Source organism: Dermacentor albipictus, chromosome 3, assembly GCF_038994185.2.
Source record: "Dermacentor albipictus isolate Rhodes 1998 colony chromosome 3, USDA_Dalb.pri_finalv2, whole genome shotgun sequence".
Lineage (NCBI taxonomy): Eukaryota > Metazoa > Arthropoda > Arachnida > Ixodida > Ixodidae > Dermacentor > Dermacentor albipictus.
The window spans coordinates 126,228,858-126,251,360 of NC_091823.1; the positions used below are offsets into that span (position 1 = coordinate 126,228,858).

The 22,503-nt window shown below is 46.0% G+C and overlaps 1 protein-coding gene across 4 annotated transcripts in view; it reads right to left on the reverse strand.

Moving 5' to 3' along the window:
- The window catches only part of LOC135921132 (putative fatty acyl-CoA reductase CG5065), a 98,352-nt gene extending 79,027 nt beyond the window's left edge, over positions 1-19,325 (reverse strand). For 2 of the 4 annotated variants that reach the window (XM_065455457.1, XM_070536710.1), the window contains exon 1: positions 10,350-10,596. The gene's annotated coding sequence lies outside the window, so the exon portion shown is untranslated. Of the gene's footprint in view, positions 1-10,322; positions 10,597-19,215 lie in introns of those variants that run through there. The other 2 variants (XM_070536712.1, XM_070536711.1) reach the window with 2 other exon arrangements.
- Between the last annotated feature and the right edge of the window lie 3,178 nt (positions 19,326-22,503).

The window sequence follows — 22,503 nt, forward strand, 5'->3', positions numbered from 1 at the left end:
TTCACTTTTGATCAGATACAGTAGTAGAGCAGCAGCTTCCAGGTTTGTTTTATGCGGACGACCTTGTGTACCTACCTAACAAGCAACATCTGGTCGATATATCTCAGGCCTTCCTGAGAAGGTTTGAGGTATTTTTACATGAAGAACATTGATTCACAGTGGAGGAAAAGAACTAGAAAGCTAACCAGCAAGTATGCGAGAGGTATGGCGGGTAACACGGCAACAGAAAATATCAAGCGGAAAGTCAGAGGGACTGAGACAATCTCATGGGTAGCGACAATGGAAAAGAAACCTGCTATAAGTAACTACGTTAGTGGAAAAAATTGAAATCAGGAAAGAAACAATTTATGACTACTCAAAGGGAAGCTCATTACTTTTCGAAGCGAGGTCAGGATGCCTTAGAACGCCCACTAATAAAGCGAGATATAAGAAGGAAGAAGAAACATGTGCTTGCTGCGGTAAAGCTAGGGAAACGATGGAGCACGTTTTATTAGAACGTGAACATATCTGCCCAGCGGTCGATTTAGGCATCTCCGGCCTCCTTGAAGCCCTTGGTTTCAGCGAGAGCAGGGGGAAAGTAAACATGTCCGCAGTAAAGATTAGTAAGGGGCAATTGGAAGATTGGTGAAAGAAAAGTATGGAAACAACAAACAACGGTTGCGTGCAAAAACAAAGTTCACAATGCGGGTTTAAAACGTTTGGTTATGGGAATGCACCACGATTTTTTTCCTTTTCTTTTTTTTCTTTTTTAACATACGTAGGAAATTAGAAAGTATAATAACCAGAGCTTGGTGGCGCAACCCACCGCCCCGTTCCAAAGGGGACGCTCATTGCATCCATCCATCCATGCATCCCGGACGGTGACGCCGCGGTAGCGTTTCACGATTTGTGAGTATGGCACGCGTTGTGCTTGCTTTCCTGTGCTACAAAGGTACAGATGCTGGGCAGTGGAGTTCGCGTGCTGGGCTATAATAGTGTAAACAGTACAATCGTCCATAGCCTGAACAGAGCGCTTGGAGCGGGCGTCTCAACAGCGTGCTGACCACTGTCAGGATTGGGGCTCAATCCCATCGTCCGTGGTCCTTTGCCAAGATTGGAGAACGGCATGAATTCGAAGGTAGCTGGTCCATGCCGTCGTCCAACTTATTTACGCTGAGATCGTTGATGAAGTGAAGAACTGTTTCTCATCGAGAACGAGGAAAAAGGGTTTATTTACAGAAATTAAATCAGTCTAACATGACTGCTTGAGAAAAAGAGTAACAGTCCAACATGACTGTATGAGGGAAGAGACTCAGTCTAACATGACTGCTCAAGAGAAGTCCTCAGCATTCGCACAACCACAGTTTTTATACACTCGATCCGCCGGTCCTACGACGCGGCGACTGTTCGTTTACTCATCACCAACTCGCCGCTGCTCTGCAGATCAGTTTACGTACACAAAGGCAACCGCGCTCTGATGCCCGACGACGGCGTTGGCGGGGTGCCGCAGCGTGAGACGCACCAAAATACGTTGTCCCCACGGCAGCTTCTCCATGCGTGTCAAATCAGCTCCGCGTTGGGGAACTCCGGAATCATTGTTCACACACGCCGAACTAGTTCCGTCACAATGTCGATGGGGCGGGTGGAAGGCGGCGGATTCCAGCGCAAAGGCCGCTTCTTTGAACGCCTCCCAGCTGCAGCGACGGAGAGGGGGAGGTGCGCGTCGTGTCGCCCTGTCGTAACTGCGTGGCAATCTTGTTTCGCAACTCGCCATTCTTTACAGCGCCTCCATGGCCCGGAAAGTCTCGACTGTCTAGCGCTGACAACCGCTAGGCAGGAAGAGAACGGCTGCTGGTCAGGGGGGATTGATGTCTTGGCTCGCAGCGACCACTTGTGCATTGATGTCACCGCCCCAAAACATCCAACAAGGACAGGCAATTGCAAAATGAACCCCACAACACAGCTCTGCGCCGAGATGACGTGCATTGGCTCTCACTTTAGACTCGCTAGGCTTCAAAAAAAAAAACAACAACAACATAAGTGCAGAAACAAAAAAAAATGCTACATTTCACTGTGCCAATTTCTAAAGCAAATTCCTGCTGACAAATTCAGCAATTAATGGAGGGAATTCTGCTGAATGAGAGGGGATTTTCTTCGCCTAAAGAAAAGCTAACACTAGTAACCCTAAAATTTAGGCGGGACCCTCAAACGCAGAATTCAAATAAGCCTGCTCAAACCATCCGCATTGCTATGCAACTTTCCCTTCTTATATCTAACGGAGAAGTTGTACTCTTGGAGAGTGAGGCTCCATCGGAGCAAGCGGCCGTTTTTGTGTGACATTTGATTGAGCCACGTCAGAGGACAGTGGTCGGTCTCGAAGATGAACTTCGCTCCGTACAAGTAACACGATAACTTCTGGGCGGCCCAAACCAAACAAGCGCATTCCTTCTCTGAAGCGCTGTAGGCTTCCTCTCTTACATTTAGTTTACGGCTGGCGTAGAGGATATGATGCTCCTCGTTATCGTCGCCGACCTGGCTAAGTACCACGCCCATACCTCTGTCGCTTGCGTCGCATTGAACTATGAATTCCTTTGTGTAGTCTGGCGCGCGAAGCACAGGGCGAGAAACCAATAGCGTTTTCAAACTTTGGAAAGCGTTCTCCTTGTCCTTATCCCAGTGTACGTTACTCGGTGCTCCCTTTCGGAGGGCGTCTGTTAATGGACTTGCCAATTGCGAGTAATTCGGAATGTACCGTTGATAGTACCCCACAAGTCCCAAAAATGAACGAAGGTCCGTTCTCGGGCGCGGCTGAGAAAATTCTCCAATCGTAGCTATTTTCAGCTCAGCCGGCCGTCTCATCTCCTGACCGACAACATGGCCCAGATAAGTAACCTGCGAACAACCAAACCTACACTTTTCCGCTTTCATCGTTAAGTCGACTTTAAACGTACGAAGCCTCGCATTGTTGTCGTAATAAAATTTGGCGTTCCTTTGAGCTATTTCCATGTTCTTTCCGACTAGTTCTCGGGTTGCGCTTAGCCGTTCCAGTAAATTTAGCACGTATTCAACCACGGTTGGACTCTCCCCTCTTTCCTCCCACATCTCTCTTAACATTCTCAGTGGATACCAGAGTGTCCTCCCATACACTAGTTCTGCTGGTGAGAACCCTGTCGCCTCATGTGGAACCGTTCGCAAAGCAAACAAAGTTGCCGGCAGACAGTTCTCCCAGTCCTCCTTGTGCTCGTAACAGAGCGCACGCAAAACTCGCTTAAGCACCGAATGCCACCTCTCTACACTGTTTGACTGAGGGTGATAGACAGAACTGTGTATTAACTTTACCCCGCACTTTTGCAAGAATGTGGAAGTCAGTGCGCTCGTGAATGCTGACCCTTGATCTGCCTGAATTTCGGCTGGAAACCCAACTCGTGCAAACACTGTCAAAAGCGCGTCTACTACTTCGGTGGAGCTGAGCTCTTTCAAAGGGATTGCTTCTGGAAACTTGGTAGCCGGACACAGCATGGTAAACAAGTACCTGTAGCCTGATTTTGTTTTTGGAAGGGGCCCTACCGTGTCTATTACAAGTCGTCTGAAAGGCTCTGTTATTAAGGGCACTACCTTCAGTGGAGCTTTCCAAGTCTCTCCTGGTTTACCAGAACGCTGGCAGGCGTCGCATGATCTTACAAAGTTTTCTACACCTTTGAAACAGCCAGGCCAGTAGTATTCCATAAGCAATCTTTCCTTTGATTTGTTTATGCCTAGGTGGCCGGACCACCCATTTCCATGACAAAGACTAAAAAGGTCCTCCCGATACTTAGTAGGTATGACTAACTGATCTAAAATCCTACCCTTTCGATCTCTGTAATGCCGATACAACAATCCTCCTCTCTCATGTATCGTTACGTTGCGCCTAGCAATACCTTCTTTAGCTGTGTCACGTAATTTAGCTAAGCTCTCATCATTCTTTTGCTCAGCTGCCAGTGACTCTCTATCCACGCGTAAGAGTTGATCAAAGTTCTTTGAGGCCGGTGATAATAACGACCCTGTCTCGCTTGGGAGCGCGTCTGCTTGCTCTTCCTGCAGGCTAGAACTCTGACACTCTAGTGCTACGCTCTCATTGAGCTGGTCAGCTGGCAGGCTGTCCTCAACTGTTCTTTTGTCCCTCGGGCCTAGCTCGGATTCGGGTATTGAAGTTATTCCCTTTTCTGCTTCCGCTGGAGGAGCTTGAGCATTTTCAGCCGAAAGCGCCGCGATCTTACGAGCTTGGCCTCGGGTCAATGCCTGTACTATGCCCTCTCCCAGTTTGAGCCCTCTGTCACGCAGTAACTGATTCGAACTATTCGAAAAGATGTAGGGATACTGTAGTGACAAAAATTTGGAAACTGCAGCCTCAGTCTCTAGCTCCCCGAATGGTCCACTGATTTTGACTTTGGCCATGGGCAGACACACGCTGTGTTCTTCTACAACCTGTTTTATCCATGCTACTTCTCCGGTGAAGTCATCTACCATCACGTAAGACGGATGGACAATGTCCAGCGTGGCGGCACTGTCTCTTAGCACTCGGCATGGTTTTCCATTAACTTGCAGGTCGTGGAGATATGGACTTAAAAGTTCCATATTCTCATCTTTTTTCTCCACGTAGGAAAAAACTACGCTAGACTTCTCGCAGTTTACAGCTATATGTCCCAGTTTGTGGCATTTGTAACAGCGAATTGGTCTAACAGATTCGAATTTTCTTTTCTGTTCTTTTTGTGCGGTTTCTCCGTTAAGTTTCTCCTCGCTCTTTTCTGCGGGCTTTTCCGCCATGTCTACAGGCTCTGATCGTCTAGTTTGCGCACCCTTTTTGAAGGGAAATGGTTTCCGCGGTCCATTTCGACCGTCCCAGTTTCCCTCCTCGGCGTTCAACTTTCTACGGGTTGCGTACTCTTCGGCTAATTCAGCCGCCCTTTCCACAGTGTTTACATTACCTCTGTCTTGCACCCACAGTTTCACAGCTTGGGGGATGGTTTTGTAAAACTGCTCTAGACACATGCATTCAATGATCATGTCTCTGCTGTCGTACGCTTCGGCGCTTTTAAGCCACTCGACTAGGTTGGCCTTTAAGCTATATGCAAACTCCGGATAGCCCTCGCTATCTTTCTTGCCTGTGCTCCTAAACCTTTGCCGAAAAGCTTCGGCTGAAAGGCGGTATTTCTTCAGGAGACTAGCCTTAACTTTTGCATAATCGTATGCATCCTGCGCACTCAATCTGGCGATTACTTCCGCCGCCTCACACGGCAACATAGACAGCAACCGCTGTGGCCATGTACTCGGACCGAAGTTCATCTTCTCGCAAGTCCTTTCAAAATTGCTTAGGAACAAGCCTATGTCGGTCCCGACCTCAAATGGCTTTAATAGCCTGTCCATGCGGTACGATTCTGCCTCACTTGATCGTCCCAGAGCGCCTTCACTTCCTTGAGGCAACTCCAAACGTTTGCTTTCAAGTTCAAGTTGCATTTTCCTTAACTGAAACTCGCGATCTTTATCGCGTTCCTCTCTCTCTCGCTTTTCTCTTTCTCTTTCCCGTTCTTCTCTTTCTCTTTCCCGTTTCTCTCTCTTTTTGAGAAGTTCCATTCCCATTTCAATATCTTCCTCACTGGCCTGATTGGAAATTAGCTCCAATAATTCCGATTTGAGCATTTCCTTGCGTACATCTAGGCCCAGTTCCTCACCAACAATCAACAACTCGTCTCTCAGCAGTGTCCTTAACTCCATGACTGCTGCTTTACTGCCTTGATTCTGCTCTCTAAATCTAGCTAGGAAAACACAACCTAGCTAACACACAACAATCTAGCTTCCCTACTGTTCTAAACAGAACAACCACAAAATGAAGCCTAGAGAGTCAAAGCAAAAACCAAGCACTCACCGCAGATACAGCACCATGTCGCAAAGTCCATCTCACCGCTGTCAGCCAGTTGTCAGGATTGGGGCTCAATCCCATCGTCCGTGGTCCTTTGCCAAGATTGGAGTACGGCATGAATTCGAAGGTAGCTGGCCCATGCCGTCGTCCAACTTATTTACGCTGAGATCGTTGATGAAGTGAAGAACTGTTTCTCATCGAGAACGAGGAAAAAGGGTTTATTTACAGAAATTAAATCAGTCTAACATGACTGCTTGAGAAAAAGAGTAACAGTCCAACATGACTGTATGAGAGAAGTGACTCAGTCTAACATGACTGCTCAAGAGAAGTACTCAGCATTCGCACAACCACAGTTTTTATACACTCGATCCGCCGGTCCTACGACGCGGCGACTGTTCGTTTACTCATCACCAACTCGCCGCTGCTCTGCAGATCAGTTTACGTACACAAAGGCAACCGCGCTCTGATGCCCGACGACGGCGTTGGCGGGGTGCCGCAGCGTGAGACGCACCAAAATACGTTGTCCCCACGGCAGCTTGTCCATGCGTGTCAAATCAGCTCCGCGTTGGGGAACTCCGGAATCATTGTTCACACACGCCGAACTAGTTCCGTCACAATGTCGATGGGGCGGGTGGAAGGCGGCGGATTCCAGCGCAAAGGCCGCTTCTTTGAACGCCTCCCAGCTGCAGCGACGGAGAGGGGGAGGTGCGCGTCGTGTCGCCCTGTCGTAACTGCGTGGCAATCTTGTTTCGCAACTCGCCATTCTTTACACCACGTATGCAAAAGGAGCACTTAAACACGTGCCAGCTAAATGGCTACAAACCGTGCACTCAGCGTCGAGGACATGAAACACGCGTATACAATCTATAGATACACTGATAATAATTACTTAATTACGTACAGCCTCATTATTCAATTAAAGCTTAACGCTTCTGCCACAATGCGATATGCCATGTCAGAGAATGATACTGCTCAATTGACCCTGTCAGACATTACGAACAACATACACGCCTTAGGCAAACAGGCCTCCTTGTGTGATCTGTGTGCTACGCGGGCAAGCAGCAGTGGTGCACGCAAGGTAAAGTTTAACGTCAACTCACCAATCTCCTATACTCTAAACTACTCTAAACGCTTAAGAAATCGTACATTCGCCGCCAACATCACCGCTAATTAGCGTCAGTAAAAGCAAACAGCATACAAAGCTTCGCTTACATCGATTGCCAGACTGCGTGGGATCCGCAGATATTTTCATTTTCCAATCAGCCTAAAATTTATATTAAGATATCAAAACTAGTTCACCTGTGACTGCTCTCAACTTAGTTCAGCACGTTTTCAAGGATGAAGTCGGGGCATACGCTGGCTTTACCTCCTCTGGTAAGAATGGGCGAGTGCTGCCACTCTAGAAATTTTTCACAACGTCCTTGGGCGGATGCCTGTCGCAAGGAGGTTCTAAACAAATTCTGGAATGGCAGCCTTCGCAGATTCTTACCAGCAGAGGTGAAGTCAGCGCTTGCCCCGACTTCACCCTTGTAAACGTACTGAACTAAGTTGAGAGCAGTCACAGGTGAACTAGTTTTGATACCTTAATGTAAATTTTAGGCTAAGTGGAAAACAACTGATTTTTGTTTCCGGTGAAAATATAGCAATTGTTCGAGTGGTGACATCATAATTTCTAGCACAAGTTCTCAAGACCTTCACGTTTCATCCTAAAGCTAGTGACACCGGCACACACACTTCCAGAAGCATCTGTACGGCAAAAGTGGCCTTGTGAAAGACATTGGAAGTGAGAGAGAGCGCTTCCTGTTCTCAGCCAAATGTTAGCGTTAATCAATTCCTCTTGTAAGATGACGGCAACCGGCTTCACATTTAGTGCATCACCTCCACTCCAGGATATTTGTTAAAAGCTTCCTTGGTGTGTCGGCGGCTTTCTGACCAAATATCCCGTCGGACATTCGGGCCCACAAGTGACGGTAGGCGTACGGAAGTTTATGTATTCAAGAAAATTCACCTACGCAAGTCTAGATGTCACTACGGCTTCTTTGGACACGAAACAGAAGGACGAACAAAACGAAGCAGAAGATTACCCCGGACTACCTAGCCAATATATCCTACGCAATATAAAGAAAAACCACAGTTTCGCTCGATTTTGGGGGTATTTCGCTGTACTCAGGTATCGCAATCAATGCTTCGTTGAAAGGTGAAGCATTGATTGTCATGTCAAATTATTATACCGCTATACGAACTTAGGTTAGTAGTTTTACGGGGTACATTGCTGCAAACATTTTCATACAGGCTAACTTAACAAACATGCTGTCACGCACGCACGGGCATACATGAACACATCTCACTCGATACCACGGATACTCGCTGTCATAAAGCTGGCGTAATGAATGAAGAGTGGCAGCAGCAACGAGCGACGTTCACGCTGCCTCTCACTTCAACGCGAACCAAGCAATGATAACACAGCGCACACGAAACCATCAGCCCTCAGCGCGCCTGGACCTTGAACCGACCGCTAATCGCTTTCAAGACAAGGCCCGTGTGGCCACTATTAGCCGCGTCCACGGTGTGGGATATACGGGTTGTTTCAGCGAACACTTTCGAAAATTCCTAAGGGTTGACTGTGGCAGATAACAGAATTCTAGTTCATGAGGTGGTCTGCACGAAGCGGAAGACAGTACCCGCACAAAAAATTGTAATGCATAATCGACTAATTAACAAAAATTCACTAATTAGTTTAAACTAATTATCTTATGACCCATATTGCAATTTACAATTTCCAGCCCTGCAGTTCGCAAGGCAGATCCACTTGGAACGAATTCTCAGTATGATACCAGTAACGAGATAATATTTGCGCAGAAATGCATTGACATTCAAGTTACTTTCGTGCTTGATTGCATAAACCGACGTGTCGTTAACAAAACATCTCGTTCGGATAAACTGCTTCAATCTGACCGCCCCGTATCAGTGCGAGACGGTGAAACAGAGACTGATACAGTAGGTGTGGTTTCCGATCGAACAATGTTCGTCTGTCAGTGGTTGTCTCAGTCGCAAAGCTTATGTTCGCAAAATACGTTTACAAGGATGAATGTTTTGTACGATGCTTGTCGATGGAGAAATGGGGAATACAGGTGCATGCACGAAGAAGTTAGACGCCTATGTTTTTTAGATTAAAAGGTTCTCTACATTTTAGATCACGGAGGCCCATACGCACCGTGGAGGATTAGCCAAGAATGAACCCACATCCAGTGCATTCCACACACCAAATCGCTATTGAAACCGAGACAAATCAAGTATTTATTGAGTTTAATGGACTATACCATTAAGAGGTCGGTGATCTTTAGAGATACCTATGAGGCGACCTTAAGTATTCAAGTTTTATGTAGGAAATTATTTTTTGTTGCACACAACCGATGGGCGCTTAATTGCACAACAATGTCGGTTAGGCAAAAGAGGACATATATGCTCATTCGCTGCTACCAGCATTCGGTGCACATATAACCTTTTGTATATACTCGTGTATCCGCAAATATGTACACCGAGGTGCCGAATGACCCAACAACAGCAGCCACGCGATAAGGCAACGTAAGGAACGCATCGCTTGCTTATGAACAGACCTCTCTAACGACCCGCCGTGGTTGCTCAGTGGCTATGGTGTTAGGCTGCTGAGCGCGAAGTAGCGGGATCGAATCCCAGCCACGGCGGCCGCATTTCGATGGGGGCGAAATGCGAGAACACCCGTGTACTTAGATTTAGGTGCACGTTAAAGAACCCCATGTGGTCGAAATTTCCGAAGTCCCCCACTACGGCGTGCCTCATAATCAGAAAGTGGTTTTGGCACGTAACACCCCATAATTTATTTTTTTACATCTCTAACGCAAGTGTAATGGCAGCTCTATTGGATCTATAGATCCAGTGAAATTTAGCGTTCTGAACGCACGGTAAAGCCTTCTAACCGACACTCATGTCGCTTAACGGGTTTATCTAAGATTACACTTTATGCAGCCCGGTTACATTGTTTCGTGAACATTCGTACAGACTAAACTTGATGCTTCTCCAATTTAGAATCCTCGTAGAATTTGTCTAATTAACAGCTATGTAGAATCGTGCTAAGCGATAAATGACGCAGCGATAATATTACTTCATATTATTTGCGTGATTTCTTATTTCGCTGAAACAGTGCACGACACTGACACTCTCTGTCGCACAAACTATACACTTCCTTCACTTACATAACACTGTCTCGCTTTTTCCTCCTCGCACGTGCACCGGTCTTTGCAAGAGCTTAGGTGTGCAGTGTTTAGATGAAGCAACGCCTGCATTGAATAGTGTATAGCTCTAAGCCGTCTTCCTAAAGAAATTCAACGAGTCTGCAGAGTCAGTATTAATGAGAGTGATATTTCAAATGTTAAACGCCTACTAACTGTTCAATTCGAAAATCATTCACCTGTATCAGATCATCGGCGAACCTTACCGTTTGACTGTCTTCAAAAAGCACTCATGGCAGGACTGCGGCCAGCACGCAGAACTTGGCACGCATCAAATCGTAATAGGCTTCGAAGAGGCTAGCGGTGCCCGAAGGTAGCGGGACACTACGAGCTTTCAAAGGCAGCTTCGCTTTCGTCTAGGTCAAGCCTACGTCAACCTAGAGCAAAGCTAATCGATAAAAGGAAAAGAACGCTTCTGAATACGCCTTATGCGAGAGCCGCTGCCGCCTTCACTGGAACTCGCTCGTCGCCTGTGGCGAAACGGTTTGCGTCACACGCATTGTAATGAGGCAACACGTGGCGCTTTCGGCGCGTTCAATGACGCACTCCGTGATCGAGGCGGTCAAAGTGGCGCGTCTGTTGCCGGGATCTTTCCATAAAAACCTGCAGTAACACGACCCAAAGATAATTACAAAGCGTTTCGAGTACAGGCGAAGTTACGCGCGCTGAATCAGACCTTCACAATGTGACAGGCACGCGCGGGACTTTTCGGCGGCCAGTTGTACACCCTTGACCCTTCAGTGCGCCTTCGGAAATTGCCAGCTGAGCTGAGTGCGACAAAACTTCACTGTGTTGCTACTGGGTAGGAATGACTTATACAAACACCGGCTGCTTTTAATGCGAAAGCATTATATGCTTTCTGTCATCAAGTGGAAAATGCGGCGTCCGGCGAAAGCATACGATGGTACAAAACCCACGTGACCAAGTGATGACGTCACCTTCCCGGTGCTGGACCTGCTGCGGCTCGCAGTGCGAAATCCGGACGCCATGGCCCCGACCCAATAAATTGGCTTTGCCCAATTCGAAACTGGAGTTGACCCACCTTCAATACCGTCGTGGCTCACTCCAAAAATTGACTTGGCCTGATTCGAAAAATGAGTTACCCTACTTTCAAAACCGACCTGGCCCACTCCCAAATTGACTTGGCCCACCACGAAAATTTGGGAGGCCCGCCCCCAAAATTGTATTTGCCCAATTCAGAAAATTCAGTTGACCCACGTTCAAAACCGATCGAGCCGACTCGCAATGTTGGCAGGCCCACCCTTGACATTGACTTTCCCCAATTCGAACACATGACCAAGTGAAAAGTATAGCGCGGAAGTCTCCTTACGTGCATGCTGCTTTCGTATTCAATGCACGTAAGGAGACCGAAGTGCATCTGTAACTTTCGTATCGGTGTAATGGACAATGCTTCGTGCAACTTTTGTTATTGCACGAGTCTCAAAGAACACATGCTCATCAACCACCCTTCTTTTGATGATGAAAGACGTGGCGAGCCGATTCCAACCGGCTGGAAGATAACGCTTTCATAGAAGAGAAGACATTACACTTACGCGAATTTGGAAATTCGCAGCCTAATTTGCAGGGAGGTTGTTTCTTTTGGCGCCTTGGCCTAACAATTTCAGATGCCTGCAATTAAACCACATACTTTATACCAACCCGTTTAAGGAGTAAATACGAAATTCTCTAAAGCATTGCTCGCCTTACGCATAAGACGCCGCTTATGCATTTGAAATGCGAAGCTTATGGCAGGTTAAGTTCCCTCAGAACACTGTGCAAACTTTGTACTTGATTCATACGAGTACCTGTAAGATACGCTTCTTATGCTTGGTAACGCTTCCACAAGTATTTTTCGGTAACGGCTGTAAATAAAGTACACACTTCAAACCCTGACTGCACTTCATCCAAAATATGCCCCCTACTTCAACCAAATAGAAAGAACGTGCCTCGTTTAGTTCACAGAAGAGGCCAGAAAAACCAAGCACATGCCTCGTATAACGCATGAATATTGGGGGGAAGCGGAGTAAACAATAATTATTTGCGAAGCTCAAAATTAAGTTAGCAGCTTCAAGCTTTCGCTTCACATCGCCAGTAGCATGATCGCATCCTCCCTGATTAAAAACGTGTTCCCAATTCTCCTTTTCCCGAGCCAGTCTGCGAAATTTGTATGCATATTAAGTAACGCCTCTCAGCAGGCAAGAACACAATGGGTGAGCAATCTTTATTCAGCACCTAATAATCCAAATACTTCCAAATCTGCCTGCACATAACTCACATTAGGTCCCCTATTTTATGTAAATATCGGCGCTACGACATAAGATTCTGTGGCTAACGACACTAGAAATACGACAGATACAGGACAATAGAACAAACGTCGAAGCCTATCTGTTTGCCACGCAAACAGATGGGCTTGATTACACACGCAGCAGCCCAGGTTCATCGCTTGATTTGGGCAGAAGGCTCTTCTGGCATAGCACTGATCCATTACACTCGCGGCAAGGTTATAGCATACAGCAAACAGAGGCCATTATAAGCTGCACCAGTGCCCGTGCTTGACGACAGGGGTGGGCCAGCTAAGTCGCACGCAAGACGTTTTATTTATTTATTTTTATTTTTTTACACAAGGTTATGGCCAACGTAGCATACACACCGCCACATACTTGACACATGTTATCAAGCGAAACAGACTACCACCGTGAACAGTTGTACCCGACACATACATTGTCAGGAGTCATGCAGAGGCGGCTTGCGACACCTAATTTGGAGCTGCGCAACGTTTTCACATGGATGGTGCAGCATCCTACACTTACTGCACGGAGACATTGGAACCCTTCGATATCCAACACTAACTAACAATGTTATAAGTGGCAGATAAGTGGCTTGTTTCAGAGTTGTAGGAGAAGTTCATCAATCTGTGCGAAAGCGACGGAACTGAACATTCCCCTAGAATTTCGCGACTCTACATAAACCGGAAGGCCAGAAATTCAGACGAAGATGCACATCAGTGAACAATCCGGAAAACTAGGTTCCTTTCCCACTTAATCCGTAACAGCGGCCGAAAGCCGTCCCCTTCTTTAAAAAAAAATAGTTTAATTCACTCATTTATTTATTTAATAGTCTAAATATAAACTCGGTGAATGATCTACCTCTCTTAGAAAACCCGCAAACAACGTTTCCGAACACTTAATTCTTAATCGTACTAATAGCTTAGCTGTAAGATATTGAGACAATCGATTCCAGCGTGATCCGCAAAGAAATATAAGTTCATGATTGGTACCGCAAAAAGACACCAACAGAAAAGGAAGACCACACATGCTCTACACATGGGTGAAACCTGCCTTCTCTGTATGCGTCTCTTTTGTGCGCTACCAATAATAAACGCACACCAACTTCACCAGTATTCTAGCTTGGTGAAAAGAAATCTACAGCATCACTATAATCCTGAAAGATTGGACTGTGCTCCTTCGTCTTCGCGAACTGGGCTTGGCCCAGGGTTGTGAGCTGTCCAGAATTTACTGGGCCAGTCTCGACTTTTGAGTAAATGCCCCGTGTTCCGAGCTGACTCAGTCGCTACAGGAAAATCTCCACACTCGTGTATCTTTTCTTTATTTTTTTCTACAGCTAGGCTATCACAAATAGGCCTCCTTTGCTTTCTGTAATGTCTAACAGCTCGCGTATACATTGTCTTTTCTTTTTACTCCTGCTGCAGCCTCAGAAAGAGAAAAACGGTTTTGTTCTTGTCATAGCTTTAGTTCTGTTGTACCTACTAACCGTTCCTAGTACCCCTATCCGTATTGGTAACCGTGTTAATCTCGCAACTACACTCCACCTTTCTTACAGTAAACCGCGGCACGTTAGGGCAAATAAAAAAAATACAGGTCTCTTAAGGTCCCGCTTAAGAGGTGAACGGCGGAAGCCTACTCTACCTCCTCTTATCATTCACCTCATTTGTAAGTATCTTTAGTCATCGGTAATCAATTGCAGTTGTTAGAATTTATGGTTACGCATATTGGTCGTTAGTAATCTTTACTAGTCATTACAAGTTATTGCAGTCATTATTAGTAATTACTTGCATTACTAAGCATCTTTAGTCATTTGTAATCAATTGCAGTTGCTACAATTCGTCATTATACATATTTGTAATTTCGTATTCAATAGTAGTCATTACAAATCATTTCAGCCATTATTAGTCATTACTGGTCTTTACTAAGAATGTTTAGACATTTCGAATTAATTGCAGTCTTTAGAAGTCGATAGACACATTTGTCATTTCATAGCCATAACTAGTCATTACAAGTCATTTCAGTCATTACTGCTCACTAGTAAGCATTTTTAGCCATTTGTAAACAATTAGTGTCATTACAAACAGTCGTTAGATACATTGGTCAATTAGTAATCATTAGTACATTACAAGTCACTGTAGTCATTTTAGTCATTATTACTTATCACTAGACATTTCTAGTCATTTCTAAACAATTGCGGTCATTACAAGCCGTCGTTAGACATATTGGTTATTTCGGAGTCATTAGTAGTCGTTACCAGTCGTTACTAGTCAGTATTAACCTCTGCCAATCTCTATTATAACGTTATCATTCACTAACAGTCACTATGAGTCGTCTTTTATCCTTTAGGCTCTCTTTAATCTGTCTTCATATGGCGTGGTCACGCTTCGGCGGACACTCCGGCTGTCAGGTCTGCTGACACAAACTTCAGCATGAGCCTAGAAAGACTTTCGCATTAAAATTGCTCAAGCTTCATTCGGGGCACCGAATGAAGCTTCAACCTCGGGGCACTGACTCGGCCGATCGTCGCCAGCCTCTCGAGGCCAGTTTCAATTTCCTTATTCAAGTATAGCTGTGTAAAGCAAAATTCCCTTTCTCAGGAAACCACTGAAATTATATGAATTAAACTACCTGCATTTAAGCAAAGAAAACAAAATTACGGGGCATGATGTTGGAAAGGACGTTTTTTGTTGACGCACTCAATCCTTTCTTTCTATTATCTATTTGATCGAGGGTAACCACAATTACATTATGAACCAGCATTTGTACGGCTGTGTAACGACTGAAAAATAAACTTAACACCGCAATTTTTCGCAGACAGCACGTTATAGATCTTAGGCAGTCAAATCTACTGGATAAGTGGAGCATCTCTGGGCTTTACGCAGATACGCGAACACCGAAGGCATGATTTAAAGCAGATCATCTGAACAATTTCCCGACTATGTGGCATACGAAAACGAAATATTCATTAGCATCATGTTAAGACTCGGCCCATTCCAACCACGTCGATACAATCAGATAAATATAGGTTCTGGGGATTTGCAGTAATGTGGAGAGAATGGACTCTAGGCAGATGCCTACTGCTGTCGTTGTCGTCATCCTCGTTGTTGTTGTTATTGAGGGTGGTGGTTGTGGTGGTTTCGTTGTGGAATACACACCCGATGAAACAAGGCACGTATCACATGCGCAGGAAAGTCTGTTTGGTCGTCTTCTGTAGAAGTGTTCATAACGAACGGGGCCAGTTGGTGAGACAGACGCACTCCTGCGGGACTTTGTCAGCCTGCCAACAACAATTTAAACGATCTTTTTTGTGAAGCAGTTTGCCAGTGACTGCCGCAAACGCAAGTGCACAGACATGAATATGCACCAATATCCCACCCTCCTTCGCACGCGTTGGTTAAATGCTTTCCGCTTCGTCGTCCGGATGGATAGTGCCTTGCATTCCGATTACTTATTTATTAGTGCTTCTTCACCCTGACTATAGGGTGCCTTTCACACAGAGGTAACGCCACGGCCAGATCCAAAGCTTCCGTCACTGGTTTCTTCGAGGAAGCTAAAGGCAAGAGATTGACGCCGGAACATCGATTACAAGTCGTCAAATGATTGTAGGCACTGTTAATGTTGGTCATTCTCGCCCACCAGCTGACTGCACGGTAAACGGGCAGTTTTAAAGCGTAGCAGCCGGCGGGACCAAGTAGAAGCATTCTAAAACGTTATAAGCCTGTTTTCAGGATCTCGTGAGAGAACTAGATTATGCAAAGAATTTTTATTTGCCCTCTTCTAGCCAGAACTTTTTTCCCTGAAAACATGTGAATTGCACTTGTATGCGAGGATAGAACATTCAAAATTAGTCTCACACAATTTGCTACCCCTCTGGGAGATTCGTAAACTCGTTAAATAAACTGATACTGATATCTACCACAAAACACTGCAATTAATTTCACATGGTTTCGCACTGAACGAACTCTGACTTGGCAGTTGAACCAAGGTAGGGAAACTCCCCATACATTTCTTCGGACTCTCGGTCCCATGCCGATACGTGGCGGCAGCGCCGCTTCCACCACTGGCGGTTGCCAGATATCCCACTGGAAATAACTCATAAATAAAGCAATGCCTCCATGACGTCACTGATGGGGTCGGAAGGTAGAGGGAGAGGGCGTCCCGTTGGGAGGAAGACCGGCCAGCTGCAGTGTAAGATTGCCACCCACTAAGACTACGATGACACCATTCCACGGAGCGTCGGCGCCAACTTCAAGCCACAGCGTGACTAAATCGTCTTTGTGACGGATGGAGTTCGGCGGGCCAACTATTGTTCCCAAACTCCCCAACGCGCTACCCGGAACGGCTCCGAGTTCTATGAAATTCGTGTGGTGTCGGTTTCGGCTCCGGGCATTCCAACGTGTGTGCATGGTGCAGGTTTGGTTGTTCGCAGGTTACTTATCTGGGCCATGTTGTCGGTCAGGGCATGAGATGGCCGGCCGAGCTAAAAATAGCTATGATTGAAGAATTTTCTCAGCCGCGCACGAAAACAGACCGTTCATTTTTGGGACTTGTGGGGTACTATCAACGGTACATTCCGAATTACTCGCAAATGGCAAGTCCATTAACGGACGCCCTCCGAAAGGGAGCACCGAGTAACGTACACTGGGATAAGGACAAAGAGAACGCTTTCCAAAGTTTGAAAACACTATTGGTTTCTCGCCCTGTGCTTCGCGCGCCAGACTACACAAAGGAATTCATAGTTCAATGCGACGCAAGCGACAGAGGGATCAGCGTGGTACTTAGTCAGGTCGGCGACGATAACGAGGAGCATCCTATCCTCTATGACAGCCGTAAACTAAATGTAAGAGCGGAAGCCTACAGCGCTTCAGAGAAGGAATGCGCTTGTTTAGTTTGGGCCACCCAGAAGTTGTCGTATTACTTGTACGGAGCGAAGTTCATCTTCGAGACCGACCACTGTCCTCTGACGTGGCTCAATCAAATGTCACACAAAAATGGCCGCTTGCTCCGATGGAGCCTCACTCTCCAAGAGTACAACTTCTCCGTTAGATATAAGAAGGGAAAGTTGCATAGCAATGCCGATGGATTGAGCGTGCAAATTTGAATTTTGCGTTTGAGGGTTCCGCCTAAATTTTAGGGTTACTAGTGTTAATTTTTTTAAGCCAAGATCTCCTCTCATTTAGCAGGATTCCCTCCATGATTGCTGAATTTGTCAGCACGAAATCGCTTCAGAAATTCGCACAGCGAAATGCAGCATTTTTTGTTTCTGCAGTTATATTGTTGTTGTTGTTTTTTTTTTTTTTTGAAGCCTAGCGGGTCTAAGGTGAGAGCCAATGTACGTCATCTCGGCGCAGAGCCGTGTTGTGGGGTTCATATTGCAGTTGCCTATCCTTGTTGGATGTTTTGGGGTGGTGACATCAATACACAAGTGGTCGCTGCGAGCCAAGGCATCAATCACCCCCTGACCACCAGCCGTCCTCTTCCTGCCCAGCGGTTGTCAGCGCTAGACAGTCGAGATTTTTTCGGGCAATGGAGGCGCTGTTAAGAATGGCCAGCTGCAGTGCAAGTTTGCCACCCACTTACGACTATGGCGGCCACATCCCGGCGCTGTTAAGATCCGTCAGCTGCAGTGTAAGATTGCCACCCACTTACGACTATGACGGCAACATTCCGGGAGCGTCGCTGCCAACTTCTAGCCACAGCGTGACTAAATCGACTTTGTGACGGAAGGAGTTCGGCGGGGCCACTATTGTTCCCAAACTCCCCAACGCGCTACCCATAACGGCTCCGAGTTCTATGAAATTCGTATGGTGTTGGTTTCGGCTCTGGACATTCCAACGTGTGTGCATTTGTGTGCGTAGACCGTCCTGCGGGAAGGCGGCTAGTTTGCGATGACTAAACGAACGTTCGCATCACTTTGTATCGGGAGAGGACCGAGTGTTTAAAAACCACCCTTGTGCGGCTGCTCAGGACACTCTCTCTAAAGCAGTCATGTTAGACTGATGTACTTTCTCAAACAGTCATGTTAGACTGATATAAATACTGTAAATAAACCCATATTCCTCATTCTCGGTGAGAAGCAGTCCTTCCCTTCATCAACGTCTTCAGCGTGGATAAGTTGGACGACGGCATGGGCCAGCTACCTTCTAATTCATGCCCGACTCCAATCTTGACAACGGATCACGAGCGATGGGATTGAGCCCCCAATCCTGATAGCGCCTGACATATGCCGTATCTAATCATCATTGTATTCACTTAAGGAACCCCAAAGGTATTAATGTGTGCAAACGCACGTTGAAGGCAGGCAGCAGCATGCTGCTTTCAATTTTCACTGGCGATAAGTATGTTCTTATTTGTCTTGGCAATCAGCGCTCGCACCGACAAAGGCAAACTGCCCATTGCGCAGGTCGTATTCCAAACCAGCCGTGGGTCAGCGCGCACATGGCATAATGTCACCGGAACCCTCAGCCGACAAGTCAACTCGAGCCACCATACTGACTGTGTGGCTCGAACTCTATGCATTTATCAATGCAGTTGCGACTCCATGATAGCACAGCTTTCGTGGAATCACCGGCCATGCACGTTTAGCTACCACACCTTCAGCGACTGTCAGTGTGGCTCTCTCTTGCCAGTATGGCCGCGAGACTGTTAACAGCGATGAGAATTTCGGGCAGCCTTTCCGGCTGAATTTCACAAGAGCTCTACAGAAGGCTGCTTGTTCTCCTACCACTATTACAAAGAGCCTGACCTCAACGGCGTTTGAGAAACAGCCAGAAACACACTGACTGACCTCACAAACAGTCAGGGCGTGATCACTAAGTTATTTTCCACAAATCGCGGGCCTTGCAACACATCCGCTGAGATGAATCTCTTAGCCAGAGCAGAGTCCTTCCATGTTTTTCTGGTCACGAAACTCCGCCGTCACTCTATGGGAGAGGTTCATATACTGCCCAAAGGTGCCGCGACGCGGCGCCACTGTGCCACAGAGGGCATCGTTCGCGTACCGAAATGCGTGCGCAGTGCGAGGCGAGCTGACTGATCGGGTGCGTTCTGTGCGTGTGCTGTGCTATTTTTCGAGTGTTGGGCTGTTTGGTTGAAGTGGTGGGGTGGGACAACGATGCCGAACACGTGTTGCGTGCCTGGGTGCCGTTCCGGCAACAAGGGCACGACTGAAAACGTGTCGTTGTTCTGTTTACCAAATAACAAGGATCAGCGCGAGAAATGGAAGCGGGGCCATACCGCGGCAGGGAAGTGGCGGTTTTAATTTCGAATCGAAGTATACACGTGTGTGCGCGAAACACTTTGACGCCTCGGACATCGTCACAGCAAAGGGGCGAGCTTCATGTCCAGCAGGGGGTGGTAAAAAACCAACCAGTTGAAGCGGTACCGGTTAAAGGGACGCAGTAGGTATAACGATTATCGTGTAAAGGTGACCACTTACAAAAAATTGCGATGCTGATGATGAAGGAGAATAAAAGTGTTGTGAGATCTGATCAGGGCATTGATGACAAAACACATTTGCTTTATGCTTTGTTGCAACCTCAATTTGTGTTATACCAGGATAAGGATACCAGGATACCAGTTCACAGCAATCGCGCCCTTACCCCGACCATCTATGAAAGGTATAGCATTAGAATTCCTTTAAATGCAAGTGTTAAAACATAATAATATGCATTGTTTTATTTTCCATTGTCCTTTAGTCTTGGCTATTGGTGGGCTACAATTCTTCAATTGCATGTACTTTTTTCTATAAGCTGCTATGAGTAAGAAGGTTATTAGCACACTGTTAGCTACATTTGTATTGTGATTTGCTGAGCAAGTTTTGTTTGCATGTTTAAGTAACAGCTGAAGAAGTAGAAAGGTGGTATCTCTAACAAGCCATTTAAAAAAAAATTGCTGTATTTGTGATGTGGCTACTTGTGTTCGTTGAGCAGCGTGAATAAGTGCTGGGCTTACTGACGCTTCTAAACGACTGCTTGCTAAGGCAATTGCCTAATTACAGCTAGTTTCAACTGTGCAGGTCCTAACACTTCAGGTTCACCTTAATCCGTTGTTAAAAGCCGCACCGAAGACATTTAGTAGCGAAGTTCGTCTTGCATTAATTCTACCTAAATCTTATTCAGAAATGGCATCGCTTCGCAAGAAATCTTAAGCGCATGGAGCAGCTCAGTTCCCTTTTCTTTGTCATTAAGTATTCTACGGTAGCAGCCCTTTGCAATAGCAATTTCATTCTTTTGATCTCGTTATAAGATTCTGCCCACAGAGTCCTTCTCTGCCACAGTTTAACAGAAACTGAACAGCTGTGCTCGGCGAACAATCTGGCGCTATGCGCAACGGAGAATTGGCGCTTACTCATCTGGTGATAAGTGGGACCACTGGCGTTTTGTTGCGAATGCGCGGTGTTTAATTTAAGGCCAATATTAAAAAGCGGAGCCCACTGAAGTGTTGAGGCGAACGGTGATGACGAAGCAATCCGGACCGAGACCGCCCGGCCGTGTACAGCGGACGCATTTCGACGGGGGCGAAATGCAAAACACCCGTTTATTTAAATTTAGGTGCATTTTAAAGGATCCCAGGTGATCAAAACTAATCCCGAGTCCCCCACTACGGCGTGCCTCATAATCGTATCGCGGGTCTGGCTCTTAAAATTCCAAATCTTTATTTTTTTCGGTCTGAGACCGCCGCAAGCTCCATGTTATGAACGGCTTTTTTTTTTTCGTCCCGTGCGCTCATATCATCGCAGAAGACACGCTTGGCAGTAATTTAATTATATTCAATGTTAAAAATAGTTACGTGAGAGTAAAGCGATCGTTGAGGAAGTTGAGAAAGCTAGAATACCGAGGCTGCCCCACACACACAACCACAGCGGTAGCGGCGTTCGCATGCACTCTCATGCACGGTTGCGCCTCTAGCGGCGGGCGCTGGCGCTATATGAAACTGAGGCGGCAGTTTCGTGACCAGAAAAAACATGGAAGGACTCTGGCCAGAGTAAGCAGTCGCATAGCTGAACCACATGAGCCTTATGCGGAAACGTTGAATGCTGGGTACTAAAACATCTAAAAGAGACTTTCCCGACAGTGTCACAAGTGGTTTATTTATTTATTTATTTATTTATTTATTTATTTATTTATTTATTTATTTTACAATGCTGCCGCTCTGAGCCGAGAGCCTAGCAGACGGGCATGAACACTTTCTTTTCCGTACATAAATACACGTGCCAGCTACACAAAGAACGAAAAAGCAACCATATTCAACAAAATACAAAAGATAAGGTAGATATAATATACTAATAGAACACTAAACAACGCAGAATAAAATGAACAACCACGGCACATCATAGACAAAGCAAAATCATGAAATATTTCGGAACGAACAAGTGTGTGCAATTTTTTTTCTAAGTACTGTCAGTTTAACATAAAGAGAATAGGGAAGAAACATTAGAAGTCGTTAATAATCTCTTGTGACGAGCTCCAGCTGTGAAACGAACAGGTATAAAGAGTTTGTTGCTGTTAATGATGAGTTAGGTTCATTCCCTTCTCTGATTACCCGAGGAAAGAATGAGTACCTGAATGCGCCATTAGAAATGGAATGCTCGGTTAGCGTATGCTCGTGTTGATGCCGTGTTATTCTAGATTGCGAATATGAAATGTACTGGGTGACATCAATTTTATAATGACGATGCATAATTTGAAACAGGAATTTTAGTCGACCTTGTTTTGCTCTCGTGGATAATGTGTTGAGGACTGAGGAAGCTAAGAGACGTGAAGATGAGTCAGTAGAACGACATTTGCTATAAATAAACCTTGCGACTTTCTTTGTACGGCTTCAAGTTTAGCTTTGTTATTGCTGTGTAAGGAAACCAAATTGTGTTAGCGTATATTAAAATAGGTCTCACAAATGTTTTGATGGCCAGAAGCTTAATGCTCGTTGGACCGATCTTTAGGCGTCTTTTTAGATAAAATAGCGTTCGCGGTGCAGTAGTTGTAATATTAGTTATGTGTTTCTCAATTGAGGTTTGATGTCAGCGTTATCCCTAAATATTTCTGTTGCTCAACTACCTTTGAAAGAGGCGTGTCAT